The sequence below is a fragment of the Microcebus murinus genome, chromosome 15 (assembly GCF_040939455.1).
Source record: "Microcebus murinus isolate Inina chromosome 15, M.murinus_Inina_mat1.0, whole genome shotgun sequence".
In the NCBI taxonomy this organism is placed as follows: Eukaryota; Metazoa; Chordata; class Mammalia; order Primates; family Cheirogaleidae; genus Microcebus; species Microcebus murinus.
In genome coordinates this window covers 63,943,168-63,949,101 of record NC_134118.1, presented here as the reverse complement: position 1 = coordinate 63,949,101, position 5,934 = coordinate 63,943,168, and the positions used below count along the sequence as shown (strand labels likewise).

At 41.7% G+C, this 5,934-nt stretch overlaps 1 protein-coding gene across 3 annotated transcripts in view; it reads left to right on the top strand.

Moving 5' to 3' along the window:
- STOX2 (storkhead box 2) overlaps positions 1–5,934 on the top strand; it is a 101,497-nt gene that overhangs the window by 73,844 nt on the left and 21,719 nt on the right. The gene's annotated exons all lie outside the window — the stretch shown is intronic.

Here is a 5,934-nt window from a genome sequence, read left to right as displayed (position 1 = left end):
GTAGGTTTCCCCTGCTTTTTATTTTAAGAGTTGTTGTGTGCAAAGAAATATGGTAAAATGTCTACACCACCTGTGCTGAGGGTGCACGGTGCTCTGAGAAGTGGCTGGCTTTGTCATCCTCCTGCAGCCTCCATCTCAGGTAGTCCAGGTGTCCCGTGTAGGCTGCCTACCCCGCGCGACCTCGCCAGCACGAGTCGTCCCAGAGCACCGCGTCAGACCCGGAAAGCCAACAGCTGTAGGATTCGCCAGTAGGAAATAAACTGTTCAGATTTCCATCAGCTGTATCTGTCTCTCTCTGACTCTTCCGTGGGAGGCACTCAGTAAATACTCAGCATTTTTTCTTCTCAATGAATATATGGTGCCTGAAATTTTGTGTGTTATTTGGCCTGTTAACCTACATGCAATGCACTCTAAAACCCAGGAAAGCCTGATTTATATGCCTAGGGACAGTGTCCAAGACTAACATCATGTTGAGGCTGCTATTAACTACTACGGAAGTGAGCATATTTCATCATAGTCTGCTCCAGGATTCAGAGTATGACAGAGCTGTTTTCTTACAACATCCATGGGCTTTTCATACAAAAGCTTTTTTTAAAAAAAAAAATATATATAGTGAAATGGTAAATTTTGGTCCTCAAAAGTACATTGCATGCTTCATTTCCAAAGTGAAACTTGGCAACTCTGAAAGCATGGTTTTACCACCTCAGCAAATGTATGGTTTTAGCACTGTGTTTATTAAAGATGTTTCTGAGAGTGTTGAATCCCTTATGTAATCTGTAAGAATAATCAGAACGTTTTAAAATAATGCAAAAGGTCTTCAGTAGGCCCCCTGAACACCTCCTTTCTCTTTGTGATCACATCCATCCTATAATGCTCACCTTTTCACAGAAGAAAAGAAAGCATGTTTCCTTTCTTCGTTGTCAAAGAGGTCTTTACTTCATGCATAGCACTTTGCCTCTTTGGAGAAAAATTGAGAATGCTGAGTCAGTTTTAAAGGAAAAGGAAAAACACAAGCATGGTGTGTTGTCAATGTAATTCTATAATGTTCTCACACTCATCAATTCTACTGATCCTTAAAGACGCTATTTAAAATCTCTCTGCCCAGAGTGTTCATCCCGATTACCCCTAATAAGTTATTTCTAAGTCCTTGAAACTCCTATTATAGAATTAATATTCTGGCCATTCATGTATTTTCAACTTTAGCTCTTCTAAGGATGAGTTGAACAGTCACGTGACTGTTTTATGATTGCCTATATTTGCACACACTTGTGTCTTGCTTTCCCACCGAAATGGTAAGCTCGTTGAAGGCAGGGATCAAGAGTCATGCCTTTTCCCATAGTTTCCATCTCCTAGCAGTTCCCTGCATGTAGAAACTGCTCAATAAATAGTTGAGCAAGACAGGCAGTTAAAAAAGCATGGATTTGTCATAGAGAGTTAGAATGACCTGTTTTGCTAATTTTAAGAATCTTCACAGGGTAGATGAATGCTCAGGTAGACCCCAGGAGTTAGGCAGGTCACTCTAGAGGTAATGCTTGTTCTTACTTTGAGATACGGTTAAGCAGGAAACTGCTTGCAGAGCCTTGTGATCGTTCAGAACAAATGTGAACGTGAGGCCCTTAAATGTGGACATCGATTACGGTTTACTTGAATTTTATTGGACAAGCCATCCTTAAGAAGTATGCTAAATGTGGAAAGTTTGTGAGAAAGTCACTTTTTTGAATCTTAGGGGAGATTTTCCTCGCAAGAGACAGATAGCCATGGCTGTTAGCATTCCAGATGCCTCCAGAAATTACCTGCCTCCTAGTGTCTTTGATCTTTACTACTAGGAGTACGTAAGTGCTAAGTTTCCCTTCCCATTCTTAGGTAACTGGATTCACTCAGCCCAAGTTTTGAAATAGGCCAACTTTCTTTGATGTCCTTGTAATTCTCTGTCCGTACTATTTACCTTCTCCTAGCGCCTTTCTCCCTCCAAATTCCCTCATCTAATGCACGTTTCCCATTTGCTTTAAGACCATTCTCTCCCAGCCCAGTGATACATCCAAAATGTTACACGTTCTGTGTGTCTTTTCTGCCTCCCAGGCAGAATGTTCCATTCACTCAGTGCAGACACTTGCAGCTGACAATCAGGAGGAAGGCAATCTGGATTAAACTAATTCATACTAGTGTAAGAAAGACTGCTGCCCTCTTAGGCTTCCCAAAGAAGTTTCAGTTTTTAAAAAAACGCTTCCTTTTAGGACCAAGTGAATTCCCTACTGGTAAGTGAATTCAAGTACTGTAAAAAGAGGAAATTGGATAAATTTAGATAGACTTGGGGAAGATATTTTTAATAACTACTATTTATTAAATATTTATTGAGTCTCAGGAGCAGTGTAAGCATTCAACATTCATTTTTCTCATTTAATCTCCTCAATGGCTCTACGAGGTAAATGTTATTATGTATACTTTACAAAAGAAGAAATTGAAACTCAAAAAATTAAATGATTTGCAGGAAACCACACAGCTGAGCTCTGCTATATAAAGGTTTGACTACAAAACTCAGGATCTTTTCCACTGTCTGGTAATGCCAAATTTAGGAGAGAAAAGTTACTTATTGCTTTAGCCAATTGGAAGTTTTTCCTATATCTGCCTGGCCTGTTGTGCTTTTCTTTCTTCCCTTTGAATTCTTGCTCTGAATAATCTCAGGGCCGTTGGAAGGGGCGATAGGGTGTTCAGTTGTTGGGGAGTCCCTAGCAAGTCAGTCTGCATAGTTTTGTTGTAATTTGGAAACTGTCAACCTATACGTGTTTGGACTGTATTTAATTAGGCCTTCTTGTTCTACCACAATTGTATTTTACAGAAATCGGTCACAGTATAGTCCCGGAATCTGAGCTGTTGAGGCAAAGAATACAAAGGTTGAGAAACGGTTGTGGTGGCTCTAACTTAAAAAGAGGGGAGGAACACGTACGGCCCTGGGGATGTCAGACAGATTCATACGGCGTCCGTGGAAATCAGCAGGCGATGCATCTGCAGTGCCAGGCTGGGTTCTGCTGTGGGATGGAGAGGGAAGTACATGGTGGCTTACAGGAGGAATTTAGATTCTGTCCTCTGGGATGCGCTTATTAGAAAAGGAAGACGCCATATCACATAGGAACTCTTGTTAGCCAGGCGTCTGTCCTGTAGAATCGCGCATCTGGGAGATCTTATTGTCGCCACCTAGGATGGGTATTCCATCACGCTTTTATCCCTGGTGGGAAATGGCTCTAACTTCATCCCGGTTAAGGGACTGAAGAACAAGTGGCAGCTGGTGTTGAAAAACATCTTGGCAGGTAGCAGGGTGTGGCCTCGTCTTGTGTCTATGTGCGTAGGGCCTTTTTATTCCACAGACATTCGAGTCCCTGCTGCGTAGATAGCACTCTGCTAGGTTTGATTCCGTGGTGCCGAACTGAACACCATGCTTGCAGAGTCTGTTGGGCTGTAACGTGGAGCCTCAGCAAAGGTGTGAAGTACTGAAGCCTGAAATTGGGTTGATGGCTCATATTTCCGTCCTGACTTTTCAGCTACTTATCTGTTGCAACTAGGCGAATGGTCCATGATGTTCTGATGAGAGAAGACGTCAGGAATCCTCTGTGGTGGTGGGGAAGCCTCCCCAGCTAGGGGGTTCTCACTCAGCCTTGCCCACCGGTGGCCCTTCCTGGTCTGTCTCTGCTTATTCTATCACAATTTGTTTTTTTTTAAATCAGTAGTCAAATCTCAGCAACAAGAGCGATGGCTAATATGACTAATGAAAGTTTGGAGGCTGGGAAGATGATGGGTTTCTTCTGTAAACCAAAGAGCCAATTGATGTGTCATTTCGCCTAGTGACATGTCTCTACATTAGGCAGGCTGATACACATACAGATTCAGGTGATGTGGGTGACATTAGCTCATTTTTTTGCTGCCATTAGCCACCGTGACTATTCTTGTGCAACTGCACTCTCATTAGAAGTTTCTCAGTAAGTCATGGCTGATGGACACCGTTAATTTCAGTGTCATTCACCGGGGCCTTCTATGTATATTCTCTTCTGCATTAATTAGAACAATTTATTCAAATAATAGCTTAGGAATTGGACTTTCTTTAAGAGACCCATCAAGTGTTGAAATAAAACATCAGGAAACTTTAGAAAAGTTATCATAGAATTTCTAAATACTCTAAAATTCCTTTTTTGAATGCCAAATCTCCTTCCCTCCACTGTTGCCATGGGGGCTCAGGCTTAAGCCTTTGAAATATCAGTGGCATTTCAAACACACCTACAGTAAACTGGTAAAAGTGCCTTTTCAACGCCAGTTTTCTTTTAAATTTCAAATACAAACATTTGAAAGTCAAGTATAGTCATCTGGTTTCAAAGGGAAGCTGCCTGCCATGGGGGTGGGGTGGGCTGGGGGAAGTGGGGGGTGGGGAGGGGTGGGAGGGTGTTAAGGGGAGCCAGATGCCGCCCCACCACGAGGGGGCTGTGGTCTGCAGCCAGCCGGCTTTCTTTGGGGAAGGAATTCCTGCTCTTTTGGAGAACAGCTTTTTTTAAAAAAAATATTGTAGCGGACCTTCTTGTTCAAAGCACCAAATGGCATGTAGACATAAAATTGGGGTTAATAAATTGAATTACATTGTAAAACACAAGATTTGTCTGAAGCTCTGCATCAGAGAAGTTGTTCACTTAACTGTAACCTCAGAGAACTTATGATTTCCCCCAAGCCCAAGGCCATTTGAGATAAAACTTGGCAAATTAGTAGTTCTGTGAATGGTGTGTTGAAAGGAATAGAGTTGTATTGTCCCTGTGCCCACTGTGCATTTTACAGACATGTTTGACTGTTTTTATGAGGAGTCACGGTATCTACTACATGTGGTAATTTTATTGGCATCCATAATTCTAACTTTAGTGTTAATTTTGGCAGCACGGAGAACAAAAAAAAAGGCACACTTCAGTCTTGAAGAACAAAGCAGAGCAAGGCTTTGAATTAGGAAGAGAAAATGATGAAGCCTTTACTGCAAGGGGAAAAAATTAATAGCCAATATATGTAGTCGTTTCTTTGAAAATTAAAGCCTGCTTTTCAGATCAGATGAGCATTAGCACCGTTTTCCCCAACATGATGAAAATAGTTAGACAGTGGTACTATATTATGCTTTGATAGCAAAATTCTGTTGCATTGATAGGATCATAGAATTTTGGACCCTGAAGGAATCTTCTGAAATCATTTCATCCAAACCTTCATTTTACAGATGAGGAAACAGGCGCAGAGTGGGTAATTGTATTTTGTTTTAAAAGACTGGGTATTTATCAAAATACCCCCTGAATGCTTTTTTCTATTGGGAATGTCCCAATTACAAACTAGTGCAGTTTCGGAACTGCATTTGTAAGTAGCTTGTTTTGATACATAATCTTCATCAGGGTCAAAGATAACTCTTAGACCCAGATAATAGATTAAATTAAGATTTACAATGAAAAATAGTGCTTAAAAATAAACAGGGCCCAGGTGCAGTGGCTCATGCCTATAGTCCCAGCACTTTGGGAGGCCGAGGCAGGAGGATTTCTTGAGACCAGCCTGAGCAACATAGCGAGACCCGGTCTCTACAGAAAAATTAGCTGTGCGTGGTGGCACATGCCTGTAATAGTCCTAGCTGCTCAAGAGGCTAAGGCAGAAAGACTGAGCCCATGAATCCAAGGTTACAGTGAGCTATGATCGCTCCGCTGCACTCCAGCCTGGGTGACAGAATGAGACTCTGTCTCTTAAAAAGCGAAAACAAACAGGATAATTCATACAGAATGCAGGTGCTTTTAAAAAACCAGATTATTTAAAGAAGGCTAAGATATAAGATGGGTGTTGGTACTTCCAGGGTTGTTGTTTATGATGCGGTTCACTTGGAAAAATCATGGCTTCCCCTTTCTTACACACTTGTATGAGGGTGGGTACTTGAAGATG